Below are 18,018 nucleotides of genomic sequence, written 5' to 3'. Positions count from 1 at the left end.
GATTTAATTGGTCTGGGAAAGGGCAGAGACTTTTTTAATGTTCCCTGCGCATTATATTGTACCCAGGACTGAAACCACCACACTAGATATGAGCACAGCCTATTTAGCAAGAGATTTCAACACCAACAGAAAGAGTGTATTCTAAATAATAATGATAATAATACTTGGTAATTTAATAGACACCGCGGGTCAAATTCTCATGGGATAGAAAAATGGGGGTGGGGGACTAGAAAATGCAGGTGATAGGCATATTTAAAATTTTAAAAGATTATCATTTTATGGCAACAGTAGACCTATCCTTCCCACACATCCCCCCGAAGCTCTTAAAAGCAATTTTCTTTTAAATCCTATCTAAGTAGCCCGTGCTCTCTGCCAAATTCTTAAACATGTACAAGAAATCCATTATGTCACAATGTTGTCCCAAAACAGCTCTTCCACCTGTTGCTGGTAATCCAGAGAACCGAGGAGCAGTCGTAGGGCTGTTCTTCCAGAAAACAGCAGTTCTCCGGGCAGCACTAGGTGTGCCATGGGGTAGAATTCAGCAATTCAATCTTAGAAAACGCTGAGCAGAGCTCCACAGTGCATTTTGAAAAGAGAATAATATTACATAACAACAATCTTCCCCATAGCCCAAGCTCACCCGCAGGACTCTTTCTGACTATATTACAGAATTGGTTGTTTTTAAACAGCTGTCTTGGTAATATCTCATATAGGGAAATATCTCTGTATAACCTTTCTTTTTCTTTTTTAAAAAATTGTATTGGTTTGAGAGGAGAGAAAAGGAGGACAGACAGAGAGAAGCATCAATTCCTAGTTGCAGCACTTCAGTTGTTCATTGATTGCTTCTCATACATGCCTTCACCAGGGGGCTCAGGCTGAGCCAGTGAACCCTTGCTCAAGCCAGCAACTTTGGGCTCAAGCCAGTGACCTTGGGCTTCAAGCCAGCGACCTTTGGGCTCTAGCCAGCAATCTTGAGATCATGTCAATGTTCTTGTGCTCAAACAAGTGAGCCCACATTCAAGCTGGCTACCTTGGGTTTTTAATCCGGGGACCTCAGCTTTCTGACTAGACCCTATATTCATTGAACCACCACTGCTCAGTCTCTATAAAATCTTAAATAGATTTGAAATGTTGTTAGACTTAGATTTCTGGGTACCTGTTATGCACAAAAGCAGTTGGTCAAACCCCATGATAGATAAAAATATATATATATAACTCATGGGCCTGGTCCTCAAGGCAATGCGATTTTGTTGAAACAGGAAGGTGCCATACACCGCCTGTGACATGCGGGCACCAAATGGAATACACAGAAAGATTGGTGGAGAAGTTCAAAACAGGAGACCACGGAAGGCAGGAGTCATTGGGAAAGCTTCCGGGCAGAAATAAATATTAGACCAGATCTGGTGACAGTTAACAGTTTAGAGGGAGGAGATAACCAGGTAGGGATTACCCTGAGCAAACGCTGTCTGGCAGGAGCCCAGAGCCTGCAGGGGGGGATGGGTGAGGTGTGCGCTGGGGAAGTGACTCTCAGCAGGTGTGCTGCAGCCATTAGCTTTCAGTGCCTCTAAATTTTATGATTGTAAAAAATATAGTTGTTCTACCACTGAGGAAAGTTATTGAAAGCAACATCTCTTCATGACAGAATCCAAGCCGAGAGAGTTGTGGAAGGCGAGATAAAGCAGGTCTAACGCTTGCAGCTATGAAGGGGGCAGGCAAGGGCAGCAAGCAAAGATGGTGTGCCTCTGGAGCCGGAGGGAAGTTTTCCTCTAAAGCAGGAAAGTGTGGCCCTGGCACTGTGCTCAACCTCAACACAGCACCATGAATGGCCAAGAGACGGAGGGTGCCACCCTCCAGTGACTGCCATTAGGAGTGCCGCGGGACCACTCGCCACTGCAATGCGATGCAGTGGCTGTTGGACTGGTTTTGTATGTTTTTGACTTTTTCAATCCCTTCAAACATGCAATAAATACATAATTTTAGTATTGCAGAGAATGGCGTGAATATAGAACAGAAAAATGTTGAGACTCTTCAAACTAAGCAAGTTGGATCACAGGCTGTGCAATGTGGCATCAATGGGTTTTAGTGACTTTATGGAAAGAACACAGAAAGAAGAGTGATCTGGCCATTAAATGCAAATTATAGTGGAAGGAGAAGAGCGTATATCAGCAAGGACAAAATTTATGTCAATTCTTCTAAAGTATTAATTGTGAAAAGTAGGAAAAGGGCATGTAGTTTTCTACTTTTCAACAAAATTTTAAATACTTTCTCTTCTGCCTAGAAAAAAAAAGCAATGGAAGTAAAACCTAGTAAATATTGCCTCAAAATATTTCCATAGTAATATTTTATGTATTTTCCCTTTGTTCCAAATTCATCAGATTTCAGCTTTGTGATTTTGGTCAAATCATTCAAACTGTAAATCACAGTTTTATATCTGTAGAATGGAGTAACTCACCTCTTCCTTAAAAGAAAAGAAAATGAAAGTTTTTTTGTCTGGACCTCCATAGTTTTGGGCAAGAAGAATTGTTGTTATAGGTCAAGAATGACTTCCAATAAGCCCCAGATATGAGAGTTACACCCCAATTTCATGTTATGTCATGGAAATCCTAAAAAAGTCTAGATATCTCTGGGAAAACTTACACTCTAGCATGAAAAAGAATTGAAAATATACTTATGGAGTTAAGTGACTGGAAATTCAGTTAAGAAGCCAATAAAGTAAAATATTTTTATAGGCCTAATTATAAAGCAAGTTTATAGAACAGGTATGTTCAGAATTAGTGTGAGGATAAAATTAGATTTGTTAGAAAGCACTTTGCAAACTCTAATACATCTAAGTCAATGTAATGATATGAAAATTATGGATTCTAATACAAGAAGCTGATCATTAAGGATGTTCAATGCTTACTTACAAAAGGGCACACAGTGGCTATCAGAGCGGGAACTAAACACAGGACACGCCCACTAGGGATGCCCATCTCATAGTCAGCAGAGGACACACTCTGCGTTCAAAACTCTGCTCAACCACTTAGTAACCACGCGGCTTGGGAAAGTTTCTTTATTTCTCTGAGCCTCAGTTTCCTCACCTAAGAAAGAAGAATGATAAAATCTCCATAGCATTGCTGAGAAGATGAAAAGATACAGTGCAGCCTGACCTGTGGTGGCGCAGTGGATAAAGCGTCGACCTGGAATGCTGAAGTCACCGGTTCGAAACCCTGGGCTTGCCTAGTCAAGGCACATATGGGAGTTGATGCTTCCAGCTCCTCCCCCCTTCTCTCTGTCTCTCTTTCTCTCTCTCTCTCCCTCTCTCTCTCCTCTCTAAAAAAAAAAAAATGAATAAAAATAAAAAAAATTAAAAAAAAAAAAAAAAAAAAAAGATACAGTGCAGAGTAAATACTCAGCACAATGCCTAGCACATAGCAAATGCTACATAAAAGGAAACTATTATGATGATTGTCACCATTTTGGGTCATTTTCACTGAACCAGACATTACCCAATTCTGGTGGCTCATTAGTCATGAGTTCTGGTACCAGGAGATGCTTAGGCAATAAAAAAAATAATAATAAAAAATAAATAAATAAAATTAAAAAAAGCAGGATTTGTCTGCGACATCTCACCATTTCCCTTTCCAAGTGCTTCTTCCCTGGATGTCACCTCCTGGGCTGGGACCTCATGCCAGGCTTGGGGGAGTAACCCCAGCAGTCTGTCCTTCTCTCTTCTTTTCCACCTAAATGTCAACTGTGTCTCATTCCTTCTGGACATGGCATTTTGCTTTCCAGAGTAAGAGCTCATTCCCTTAATGACGAATCTACTAAAGTATTGAGTGCTAAAACTGGATAGTGCATTATTTTCCTCTCCACTGAGACCTTCCTCTTAACAGGAGAGCCACAGGCACACCAGCTGTGTGCCGCACCACAAGGACAGCCCTACCTCCCATCAATCCAGCGCTCTCATTCCATGTCTGAAAATCTACAGGGCACAGAACACTAAGAGGTCGGATCAGGGTTTGCATAATTTTGAGAGAGAATGAGCAGTAAAATCAATTTCCCATAACTTGATCTGAAAGAATATTTTAAAACCCATGCCTGGCAAGAGAAAAAGACTGTATCATGAGGGAAAAAAAAGTATTTCTTAAAGAGAAGCAAAAATAAAACTAACATATTAGGTAGATGTGAGAGCAGACCAAATTTCCTTCTTTAAAAATAAGTATGAAAAAATTAAATAGGCAAATAGAATGCACAACCAGGTCCAGCTGGCAAGGAGAAAAAGAAGTTTAGGAAAGCCACCCTCCCCCAGAATGTAGCCCCCGGGGTAGGAAATACAGCATCAGCAGGGATAGAACCCTGCCCTGGTCCTGAGGGTTTGGGCTTGGTCTCTCAGCTCCTTCATTTTGCTACCAAAGATTCCGCATCACGATTATGTCACACTCTCTATATCCTTTGTTTTTCTGAAAGTATTAGGTCAAAGAAATATTTTCTCATTTATAGTAATGTATGTGCTTAAATACAGAAATATTTATTCTAAAGGAATGTATCATTATAGAGTATAGAAAATAAGATTCAAGTCATCCATAATCTTCCCCAATGAATAATCACTGAAGAATATTTTACGTACAGTTTACATTCAGTATTATTTTGTAATAGTTTCACATGTACAGCATAGACAATCATCCATATATAGATTGTCTATATATATATATATATATATAGAGAGAGAGAGAGAGAGAGAGAGAGAGAGAGAGAGAGAGTTGGGTTCATCTTGTGTTTAAAATTTTATAGTGTGATTTTTCAATCATGTTATATAACATTCTTTATAAACTTAATTTTAATGACTGCATAGTATATGATATAAAGAAGCTTTAATTTATGAAACAATTTTCACATTGCTGAACATTTAGTTGTTTGCATTATTATGAATTATTATACATAATCATATTATTGTGATTATTTTTATACATATCGTTGCAATTCAATGACTTCCTTTGGGTCAGGTTGCTAGAAATAAAATTATTAGGTCAGCAAGTGAAATATTTCAAAGGCCCTTATTGTAAACTGCTACATTTCTTTCCATCAAGTTTATAGCAATTTATCATCTTGCCAGAAAATACAAACTGTTCATCTTGTCACATTCCCACCATGCAATGACTGTTATTTTTAAAACAAGAAAATAGAGGAAGATGTATTTTTGAATCAAAGAAGTTTGTGGCTTCTCAGCCAAATCACTCCAGTAGCCATTTCCCCTGAGTAAATCAAGAAGTAAATATTGTAATAACATCAAGTGCAATGAACAGAGTACTGATGTGACAAGGCAGGCTCTTAAGTGATTTTTTGTAGTCAACTCTTCAGACGGTGGATCAGTCAGGGTCCCATCAGGAACTAGATTGTGCTCTACAATGGGGAGTTGGGGAGCATTTAATAAATGAGTGTTTGCAAAAGAGTGGGCAGGGTCAAGACTTGAAGGAGGGTAGCAGGACAGCACAAAGGAGCTATACCACCCCTGTGTCTAAAGCGAAAGGCGACGGAACAAGACCAATCACTGGATAGAGTAAAGGATGCCTAACAATAGAGGCAGCCCAACAGGTGGGAACCGGAAAGACACCCTGACTTTCCTCTCCTCCATCCCTGTCTACCAGTGTCTTCCTTTAAACCAGCATAGCCTCACTCCGGCATGCAGGGCAGTGGAACCTGGTTACTATGTACTGAATATTTGTGTCTTCCCAAATCCATACATTAAAGCCCTAACCCTCAACATGATGATATTAAAAGGTGAGACCTTTAAGAGGTACTCAGGTTTAGATGTCATGAAGGTGGAGTCCCATGATGGGATTAGTGCCATTGTAAGAGGAGGAAGAAACCAGAGTGCTCTCTTTCCACCATGTGAGGACACAGCAAGAAGGCAGTGTCTGCAAGCCACGAAGGTTGTTCACCAGAAACGGAAATGGATGGCACCTTGATCTGGGATGCCCCAGCCTCCAGAACATGGAAATGTCTATGGTGCTTTGTTATAACAGCCTGAGCAGAGAAGAGCAGACGAAGACACTGGTAGATGGCTCAGTCTCAGGTCACAGAGGGGGTTGAGACAGGCAAAGGGTAGGTCTGGAGGGGAAAGCTGTTTCACCCCACAGAGAGCTAGTAAGAGACAAGCAGATCTACAGGATGGCAGCAACCTCTGCTTCACAAAACACCACAGTAAATAGTCCATCTCATGTTGTCGTTTTTTGTGGAATTCTCAAGGAGCAAGTGGGGATATTATGATGTAATCATTTCCCTTTACTAATTTGAAGAGTGAAAATCTTAAAGTTTCTTTTTGTCAAGAGAACAGAAGATATTTGTAGGTCCAATAATATCTTTGTAAAGTGGGGGAAAAAAACACAAAAAAACCAAAACAAAACATTAACTATCTCTTTAAATTACCCAGGCAGAGGAATGCATTCTCATAGGCAATTGAGTGAAAAACCCTACTGCGACTGAATTTATTTTTTTTAGAGAAATGGAGAAATAGTCATGACTGTTTCATTAAAATTCCTCCTCATCATAAATGTATATCCATGTCTTAACAAGAGCATGTTTTTAGCACTGCAACTCTCCAAACCAGCAAATAATTCTGGAAAACTGCCTTAATCCCTGACAAAAAACAAAAGTCCCACTGAGGCTTTATCACACATTGTTTAGTAAATCCACGAGTCTACAGACTAGGAGACATGGAAAACCATGGCAACCAAGAACAAGATTGGAGATGTAGCCAGTGTTGGAAAGACAATCCTGGGAGGGATCCATAGTCTTCCTGAGCTCTGAAACCCACCCGCTACCAGCCTACCCAACTGGACTTGAACTTGCCTTGGTCTCTCCTCTTTCTTCTGCAGACTCAGTATAGGAACTTGAAGCTGGAATGGTCTTCAGGAGTTTAAATAGTCTTGTCCCCTGCTTGCAGACATAGTATTATCATTTTATACAGGAGGAAAATTAGACCAGAAATGTCAAATGGCTTGTCCACGGTCACAGAACTAATAAATAGACAGATAAAATTCTGGAACTCAAGTCCTGATCTTCTTAGCCCAGTGCTTGTACCAGCTCCAGTTTTTGCATGGTCTTATTCTATTCATGAGTGGGATGAAGGAAAAGGAGATTCAAATTCTCCATACATCTCTGATGGTGATAAACATGCTATTAGGGCCATTGTTAACACTGGGGAACAATTTCTTTTTCATTTTCTGTTGTATAAGGCTTTAGAACTGTTTCTATATATTTCTGCATCACTGATTCCAAATCTGAAATCAGTTTTTTGGTGCATGCTCTAGTTTTTATGCAATTTTAATTTCTTTTTGTTACAGTTAATGGCATGCATTGGTTTTTAAATTGGAGTTAAAGGGCAACGACTATTGGATTGAACATAACCACAAGGCAATTAATAATTTTTGATAGTTTTACAAATATCACTTTTACATAATTGTAGTTGTTTTTAAATGTAAAAATTATTATCTGATAAAAACACCCTCTTATTTTGTATTAAGATTGAATCATGGCTTCTTCAAGTAGGCGTAAATGTAATAGTCCTCACACCTTCTGTTATATATGTGACTGTTACATACTTCAATATCAAAGGTGCAATATTTCATCATTTGTGACACGTGCATATATTGCCTATTTTCGGCGGTTCGAATTGGTTGGTTATTCAATTCATCTGCGAGAAGATTATAATGACATAAAAATTGTCCTCAACTTTCTGAAATATGAGGAGCATAACTGGATCATTTGTGTGGATCTTAAAATGGTAAATTTCCTGCTAGGACAATAGAGAGGTTTCACGAAGTATCCTTGCTTTCTGTGTTTGTGGGACAGGAGAAACACTGGACACAGACGGAGTGGCCGAAACGTGAAGCTCTGGAAGTAGGGATGCAAAATATTGTGAATGAACCCATAGTTATTCAAGATAGGATCATTTTTCGCCACTTCACATCAAACTTGGCTTAATGAAGCAGTTTGTTCAGGCTTTGAATAGAGAAAGGGAATGCTTTCAACATATTATTTCTGCTTTTCCTGCCTTGTCTTTGAGAAGATAAAAGCAGGTATATTCGATGGACTTCAAATTCAAACCCTCATACGTGATGAAGAATTTGCCAGGAAGATGAATAAGGAGGAGAAAGCAGCATGGCAGTCTTTTGTGGCAGTTACAAAGAACTTCCTTGGCAACAAAAAAACAGAAAACTATGAACTTCTGGTTCAAAGGATGCTGTTGGCTTTTTGCGACATTGGATATAACATGAGTGTTAAGATTCACTTCCTGAACAGTCACCTTGATAAGTTTCCCAAAAATCTTGGAGCTGTTAATGATGAGCAGACTACTGCTAGAGCATCAAACAAGATTGTCCTCAACATACACAAACACAAGAGCTATAAACGCAAATTTTTGCCTGAATAGAATTTAAATAAGTTTTGCGCAAATTTTATGATTAAAATGTGTTTTAATATGTTCTATTTTGAAACTGTAGACAAATTCTGATGCAATCATATCTTTTAGTATATTAGTGTATTTACTGCATTATATAAATTATTATATTTTCACAAAGATGTTGCCCAAGAAGACATTCTACTTCATTATGTTTAACTAAATATTGAAAATTTTACAATAAGATGAAAACCTAAACTCTTGAATTGCAAAAAACTGTAGCTTACAGAGAAAAACTATTGTCAGATTTGAGATCAGCACACTCAAATTAGGTAAGAACAAGTATTTTTGTGGATGCAACGAAAATTTTGTTCCCCAGTGTAATAGTATACTGAGACTAAAATTAATCTATAAAATTGTGCACACCAATAAAGACATTTCATAACTTATGGCATATTTATCCTTCAGAAAATATCAAGAAATATATCAGATGCTAGTTTCTATTAGCCTAGACAACACAGACCCAGTGGAATTTTATTCTTTCCAAGTCCTCATATTTGTTAGAGGATTTATTCATTTAGTTAATGATAAATATTTTAAGAACACAAGAGCAAGTATTTTTGAGTGATGTTAATTAAGCAGACAAAATCACAAAAGCATAAAGAAGCATAGGCACAAAAATCCTCTACTTAGAGCTAACAGACACAAGACTAATATAAAGCTTACAGCCAGTTGGGTATATCATCATCATCATCATCATCATCATCATCCCTACCATCCAATCTCATGGAAATCAAACTGGAGACACAGAATTCTCATCTTCTCTCATGATCTTACATAAGTACCTCAACCCTATTCCTGAATAACATTTGTCAAGGACCATCCCTGCTAGATAAGTAAAGATTTTTTTCATTCATTCTTTTGTGAACATCAAAACAGATTTCCCAAGCCTTGTACGTCCAGAACATCTGAGTCATGGGTTCTGGGATGGAGCCTAGGCACCAGTGCATTGTAAAAGCTCCCCTAGTGATTCTGATGAATCAAAACCCAGAATCCTGGGCTCTGTCCCAGAACAACTGACTAAGAATTTCTGGGTTTCAGGGCCTGAGAGATCTGTATTGTGAAAAGGCTCCCCTAAGTTGGTTCTAATGCATACCAAAAACTGAGAAATGCTCTCCTGACAGGCATAAATCTATCCATACCACCACCGGGATGCATTGGAGCAACAATCTATATTAAATGAAAATTCATATATAGACAGGCTCCAGCCATTCCCACAGCTAACCTCTTATCGGCTTTCCAATTTGGATAAATGCTAAATTTGCTCATTAGGGCAGCTGTGGAGTACATTTAAATATACCATGGAGATTGTATGCACAGCTCTGATGCATTTCTGATTATTTTTTCATGTATTCACAAATCACCTTTATGAGCACTTCATGCCAAATAATGAAAATGCACATTAAACAAGAACACAAACCAAGCAAAACCCTCAATTTGAAAAAGTGTTTAATTTTACTATGAAAATCTTTTTGTTCCCTCTCTTTTCATATGTTTAAGTGAATTTGAATCTATTTACAAAATCTTGTGCTGGTTTAAGTAAAACATAAAACACACACACATTTATCATTAAAAGTTGATACGTTGAAATAACATCAGAGGCAGACTCCAAAATCCATCTAAGGCAAGAGCAACTTGACATTTTAAGAAACACTTTACCAGAGAACAAGTCACCAACCATGACATCTTAAATTTTCAGAGTACAGAATGTCAACACCAAAAACAGAGTGGATAAAAATTGAGTACAAAGGAGTCCGGAAAAGTGACGTCTGTTTCAAACAAAACAAACTACTACAAGATTTTTGCCCCTCACTGCAGCACATTGATATATGCACATTTTCCTTTTTTCTTTTCCCTCTACAGATTCATTCCCTTGCTTTGTGCAAGGCTGAACAGTGAACTATAAAAAAATGTCATAAATTATAGAGCGCAAATAACGTTGAAGCCTGTGCCCAGAAGGAGGCCCAAAGTGGTCATCACGTATTCTGCAATTTTAAATCCACAGAACATCACCCCTGGCCTACAAAGTAAAATGATGACAATTGCAAAAACATCTCAGTAGAACCAATCCCTGGTCTGTGCTGTCAGGAAAAGGGGAGGGGGGGAGGCAAGAAGATGAGTTGAGACATGGCATAACTAAACCATCATTCTATTAATAGAAAGTTCAAATACAATGGAAGGACAGCATCGTATTTACTCCAACTAAAATTAGATCAAATCCTTCTTATCCAGCATGTTACTACAGTGAGCTGCCTATCAAAGAACCAAATTAGATTTGTTGCAGTGTTAACAGATCAATACAAACACTGCTTCTTTGCTGCAGAAGCTTAAAAAACAGAACCAATGTTATTCACCCCCCACCATGGGGCAATCCATGTTTGGAGTAAAGGCCCACCCCAGTCCCCTTCTGTGGCTGTAATCATATTGTTGCTCTTCCTTAAAGACCGAGTTATTTAAAAGGCCATAAAGTCTTGACGGATCATGCAGGATATCTCCAGTTAACCCCCACAGATCACAAGCCATGGTGAAGCCACATTAACTACAGTTATCGCTGTACAATCTGATGTCAGGTCAAATAGATGGGGAGTATAATTATAATTCAGTAATAATGAAAAGTTTACATGAGCCAACAGTTTCTAACTCACCCATTGCCCCAGCCTTTCTCAACACTCCTAAAAGCAACAAATGACTAATTTGCATTTCACCCCACTCCTTTTTTTGCTCGGACTTGTTGTCTGTCAGCAAAATAATACTCAAAATATGACTGACAGGAAACAAAGGGGAGCACAAAGATTATATACTAGTCCTCCCACCTAATTTTCTATGAAATACTCAAAAATTGACTGGAGAAAAATGGCCCTGCCCAGTTTCTGCTGCTATCAACATCTTGGAGTCCTAGAGGACACCTCAAGTTCAATATGACTAAACTTCATTTAGCAGTGATTATCCAGGAACATCTTCCCCTTGCAGCCTCCCTAGACAGTCAAAGATGCCATCATTCCACCATTAAAACCTTGCTGTTACCCTTGGCTCCTTCCTATGCTGGTATCAAGCCACAATTAGTCCCAAGTGATTTCACCAGAGATATCTGTCCCACACTTTGGGAGATTGCCATGGGGAATAGGGAACCATCTAAGAATTCTGGGCTTGATAGAATTCAGTCTGAGGGAATTGTTCTAGCAACAGCAAGAACCGAAGGGAGCTACAAAGGAGGAAAGGACAGCCTCTTACTGGGTCCCTTTGCTTATTCATTTCACTCCATTACTTCTTGAGAGCTTGTATGGTCCTAGTAGAAGAATTCTCCTAGTGCCCTAGAAGAGGAACTCACATGCTCACATGCTCTTGACCAAAGCATAGACCTCCTCTATTGGAGAAGGTTTTCTTGGTCTATTCTCACAGCTCCGGGAGAGGAAATGCACCTGAATGTAGGAGAGGAGAGAAAATCCAGCTAGTCAATTGGATCAGCTGGGTCAAGCCAGGCAATCAATGAGGTGACCGATTACACAGCCAAGTGGCACTCACACTCCACCCCATCATTTCTTGAACCGTCACTGTCATCCAAGCTAATTCCACCTCTCCAAAGCCAATCTTCCCCAGAAGGGGCTTTAACACCAAGTGCCAGATCCTCCTTCTTCAAGAGTGCTCTTTCCTGTGACTAAATCATCAAGCCTTCAAAAAACGCCAAAATATGACATTTTCCAGAATATATCTCACGCTCATCCTCATGCACGTACATTCAAGTATCTTTTGTGGCTCTCCTTTCATTCACACAGAGAAAATTCACATCTTGGGGTACTATCCAAGAAGCTTCCAGATCTGGCTCTCAATGATCTTCCCAGAATCATTTCCTAATATTTCCAGAGTTCTCTGCTAATTTAGGTTACCTGACCTAGTCACCGTCATCTGAACATGTCTGGGCTTCAAATCATTTATGTCTGTCCAACATAGTTTAATACTGTACTACCCTAGGTCCTGATTATTTCACTCATTATTTTTTCCACCTTTCCAAGGTAAAAGTCAGAAAAAATCCTATCTCTAGAATCCTTCATATTAGGGTATGGGAATGCTACTTAGCATCTAAGCATGATTCTCTAGTGCAGAGACTGAGTGAGCTCTCTAAATTCTTTAATAAATTCCCTTTTTACTTAAACTGGCTAGCGTTGATTCTGTTGCGTGCAACCCAAAGCCCTGACTAATGTCCTGCTTCTTCCTAACTTAGCCCATTTCTTCTGCTGAGAATGACCTCCTCAGTCTACATGAGGCCAAATCTGACCCCTCCATCAAGTTCTACCTTGTCCAAGGTTTCTTCAAAAGTTACCTTAAACCCTCTTTCTAAATTCATGCAGCTCCTTGTTTTTATCACTCATTAAAAAAGTGTTATATCCACATATATATGGTCAAATAATCTTTGATAAAGGGGCCAACAACACACAATGGAGAAAAGAAAGCCTCTTCAACAAATGGTGTTGGGAAAACTGGAAAGCCACATGCAAAAGAATGAAACTCGACTACATCCTGTCCCCGTGTACTAAAATTAATTCAAAATGGATCAAAGACCTAAATATAAGACCTGAAACAATAAAGTACATAGAAGAAGTCATAGGTACTAAAATCATGGACCTGGGTTTTAAAGAACATTTTATGAACTTGACTCCAATGGCAAGAGAAGTGAAGGCAAAGATAAATGAATGGGACTACATCAGAATTAAAAGTTTTTGCTCAGCAAGAGAAACTGATATCAAAATAAACAGACAACCAACTATATGGGAACTGATATTTTCAAACGACAGCTCAGATAAGGGCCTAATATCCAAAATTTACAAAGAACTCATAAAACTCAACAACAAACAAACAAGCAATCCAATAAAAAAATGGGAAGAGGACATGAACAGACACTTCTCCCAGGAAGAGATACAAATGGCCAACAGATATATGAAAAGATGCTCAGCTTCATTAGTTATTAGAGAAATGCAAATCAAAACTACAATGAGATACCACCTCACCCCTGTTAGATTAGCTATTATCAACAAGACGGGTAATAGCAAATGTTGGAGAGGCTGTGGAGAAAAAGGAACCCTCATTCACTGTTGGTGGGACTGTAAAGTAGTACAACCATTATGGAGGAAAGTATGGTGGTTCCTCAAAAAACTGAAAATAGAACTACCTTATGACCCAGCAATCCCTCTACTGGGTATATACCCCAAAACCTCAGAAACATTGATACGTGAAGACACATGTAGCCCCATGTTCATTGCAGCACTGTTCACAGTGGCCAAGACATGGAAACAACCAAAAAGCCCTTCAATAGAAGACTGGATAAAGAAGATGTGGCACATATACACTATGGAATACTACTCAGCCATAAGAAATGATGACATCAGATCATTTACAGCAAAATGGTGGGATCTTGATAACATTATAAGGAGTGAAATAAGCAAAGCAGAAAAAAACAAGAACTACATGATTCCATACATTGGTGGAACATAAAATTGAGACTAAGAGACATGGACAAGAGTGTGGTGGTTACCAAGGGTGGGGGGGGGAGGGAGGACATGGGAGGGAGGGAGGGAGAGTTAGGGGGAGGGGGAGGGGCACAGAGAACTAGATAGAGGGTGACGGAGGACAATCTGACTTTGGGCGAGGGGTTTGCAACATAATTTGATGACAAAATAACCTAGACATGTTTTCTTTGAATATATGTACCCTGATTTATTAATGTCATCCCATTACCATTAATAAAAATTTATTAAAAAAAAAAAAAGTGTTATATGCTTTTTATTTATACCTTTTCACTCATTTATTTTTTTGCCACATCCCATTTCTCCATCTTGAATATGAGCCCCAGTGTTTTCTCTAATTAACTACTGATTTAGTAGTTAATGAGCTCTTTCTATGGGTAAGGTACTGTGCTTAATGCCAGTGATATCAAGATGACTAAGCCAAAATCTATGTCCTTGACAACTCACAGGCCAATGGGAAAAGTAAATGAATAAACAAAGGGATACAAAGCCACGTTCCATAATAGAGGTTCTATGAATTCAGGTGGAGGAAGAACTTGAACTCCGTGGGTAGGTTCTGGAAGAGTGAAGAGGACAGAAGTGAGGCTTGAGGAGCAAGTAGGAATTCAGCAGGCAGGCAAGCAAAGAAGGAGAACATCTTCTATCTCTTACACCCCTACAGTTTCTGAAACCTAGCTTATTCCCTCAACATACTATGTGCTTGAATTATCTTCCATTTGGGGCCAGCAACACATGTGTCTAAGAGTTTCAACAAAAAACCCTTGATCAAAAACCCATACAAGAAAATAAAGGAATCAGAAGAAAATAAAGTCAAACCACTTTTTTTTCCAAATTAATACATCTTCACTGAACTCTTGCTATGTGGTCAGATGCTTGTTTAAAATGCAGTCTATTTTTTTTTAGCATTATGCTAAGTGAAATAAGCCAGTCAAAGAAAGACAAGTACTATATGATTTCACTCATATGTAGAATGTAATGAACAAAATTAACTAACAAGAAAATAGAAATGGACTCATAGATAGAGAGCAGGCTGACAGCTGGTGGGGGTGGGGGGATGGAGCATGATGGAGGAATTGAGCAAAAAAGAAAAAAGAGAGAAAGCTCATGGACATGGAAAACACTATGGTGATTACCAGAAGAAGGGGTGTGTGAAGAGGTGGAGGAAGGTATAAGGGGATCAATAGAGATGGACTAAGTCTTGACTTGGGGTGGTGAACACACAACACAGTGTACAGATGATGTATTGCGCACTTGAAACCTATATGATTTTGTTACCTAGTGTGACCCCAATAAATTCAATAAAAAGGAAAAAACAATAAAATGCAGTCTAGCTAGAAGTTATATCTATAAAAGCAAGAAGAGGTAAATAATAAAAAGGCTTGACTGTTCAGTCTAAAAATAGAAAAAAGGGCCCAAGTAGCACGTGACCAGTTGCCAAAATTAATGATATCATGAGGATTCTTTTAAAGAGTCACTTTACATTGTATGGGTCGGGGGAAACTTTATGAAGATAGAGTTATATATAGGTGCTAAGTGAAAGGCAGAAGAATACAGGACAAGTTCGGGGATTAGTAAGTAAATCAATTTGGCTGGAACAGAGAATTTGAGTGAGAGAATAGCATGAATAAAAGAACTAGAAAAATAAGTACGGGTGTTGGTTTACAAACTCAGGAGCTTCCTGGGTAAAATTGGAAATTGCACCGCCCTCAAATACAAAGAGCAAGAAGAGATTGGAGAAAGACACAGACCACTCCAGATTGGTAGGTGGCAGGTTTCATAAACAAAGAAACTTACTTACAAAGCTTGTCTTGTGTGACCACAAGGTGAGTAGATCTCTGCACCCACCTGTCAAATCTTCAAAGTTTACATGGAAGCCTTAACAGGGTTCAGTCACTTATTCAGTCCAGACAGTGTCAACAAAACCTTACTCTCTCAAGGCTGTGTTCTGGATAAGGCTCTGGTCAGAAGTGCATTTCAAGGACAGGGAAGGAGTGAGGAACCTCTGATTGCCCAATTGCTGCAGGTCAGTCTGTGAGCATGTCCCCTCACTGACTTTCTCCAATAAGAGGTCACTTTTGAGGATGCGGTATGTACACACACACACACACAAAGGACAGTCACTACTTGTTGAGCACCTATTACTTATAAATTTTATAGGTAGCCATAACTTATCTAACAATTCTCAGATAAGGACATAGGGACTTAGAAAGTTTCCTTTGTTCAAAGGCAGTCCAGGAGTATCCAGATGTAAAAGACAATTATGGCTCCTGACTGCCAGGGCTGTCAGTCTAGCATCCTCAGAGCTCTTAAGGAGAAGGGTTGGGTTCTTTAGCTGACCTCCCAAGAGTATGCCCTGGAGCCAGCCCCAAAGACCTGAACTGAAGCCAGGTGTCTGTATCTTTCAAATATTTCACAGGAGATACCAATGCACAGCCAGCACTTGATAGATTTTTAATAATTTAAAACATGCCTCAAAATTTATTCCCTAAGATCTAAATGAAATCGATACACGCACACTTATTCTACTCTCTTATGAGCAATCCAGACTAGTTATCTTATAATGATGCTAATGATAATAACATTAATAGCTACCTTTCTTTTTGACTGCCTACTCTGCCTCTACACACTGTGCTAAATATTTTTACACATATTATTTGATTTAATTCTCACAAAATCTAAAGAGGAAAGAGCTTTTAATGTTCCCATTTCCAAAGTCATAAAGCTAGATGAAAGAGCTAAAACTCGCACCCAAGAGGGCACTGATAACAAAATAAATGTTCTTTTTAGCCACTTCACTACATTTTCTCCCCAAACTAATGATACTCATTTGTTCACTGAACATCTATCTGATCAGGGGCCATCTGAATGCCAAGTGCTGTGTCCTCAGTCACATACAGAATAAATCAATACTCACACACTCCAGAGTAACAGTATATTTATTCAAGCTCCAGTGGATGACATTTGTCACAGAGACTATTGTAAATCGGCTGGAAATAGCATGAACAACAAAATTTGTTGCCCAGCTACTTAATTAGGGAAAGATTTTGCTATCAGAAAATGAGGTTTCTCTGAAGGAAGGATAAAAAGCATAAGCTATAATTATGAAGACACTTAAATGAGGCTTTGAAGAAATGGACTTGGACTTTGACTCCCACAGATTTAGGCTCTTAAAACCTGAGCCCCCCCCCCCATCCTCACTTATCTCCAGGAGCTGAAGGTCACCTTATTATTAATCAGATCACCTTATTATTAATCCCCAAAGAGAAATCTTATATGTAGTATTGAAGATGACCTGAGCGTCATTTGGTATTGATATTTATAGATAGTCTGCTACCAAATACCCAAATGCCCTGAAAGAATGAAAGCTTTCAAAAGTGTAAGCCATGTATTTCTTTCTTAACTAGACATTTTAAGCCTGTGATTATTTCAATCTCTGGAGGGTAACAAGTGCCACTGAGTAGCTAAAGAATTTTATAAATACTTCTGGAAAAAAACATATGTCTTTAGTTTAAGAATCTCTCATTTAAGCAACTATTTCACTTATTCTTTATCTGTTTAATTTAAAAAGTTGTGTTATTTCAGGCACTGGGGGTGACTTGATAAACAAGAGACAGAGGGGCTCCTGGCCGCAGTGGAGCTCATCTATAGTCTAGCAATATCACTTTTTACTAAGTTTTAAAGAAGGAAATATATAAGAAACCATATCATCAGTTAACAGGAGCACATGAATGACTAGCTGAACAGGTATGGGTAATACCTGGACACCCATTGGAATGCAGAGCTGAGCAGGAGATCAGGGAAGTTTGACCCCTAAGTGATGGAAGGTGACTCAAGATGGTGAGCAGTTTTAGTGTGAGAGATCTGGCAATAGGTAGTAGGTATTAGGCAAAGGGGCTGTGTTTGCTGGCAGATCTCTTGTCCATAAGAACACAGAGGTCAAGGTTTAAGGCAAAGCATCAGTCTCTAGAGTCCGAGGAAAAACAACAAAATAAGGATTGAAGCAATGGGGTATTAGAGACCCAAATCCACTCCCTCACACTGGGATATAGAAGAGGTTGG

At 38.9% G+C, this 18,018-nt stretch overlaps 1 protein-coding gene across 1 annotated transcript in view; it reads right to left on the bottom strand.

Moving 5' to 3' along the window:
• SLC35F4 (solute carrier family 35 member F4) overlaps positions 1-18,018 on the bottom strand; it is a 207,251-nt gene that overhangs the window by 166,805 nt on the left and 22,428 nt on the right. The window lies entirely within an intron of this gene.

Source organism: Saccopteryx bilineata, chromosome 4, assembly GCF_036850765.1.
Source record: "Saccopteryx bilineata isolate mSacBil1 chromosome 4, mSacBil1_pri_phased_curated, whole genome shotgun sequence".
NCBI lineage: Eukaryota > Metazoa > Chordata > Mammalia > Chiroptera > Emballonuridae > Saccopteryx > Saccopteryx bilineata.
The sequence above is the reverse complement of the archived record's forward strand: the minus strand, read 5'-3'. Positions and strand labels throughout refer to the sequence as shown.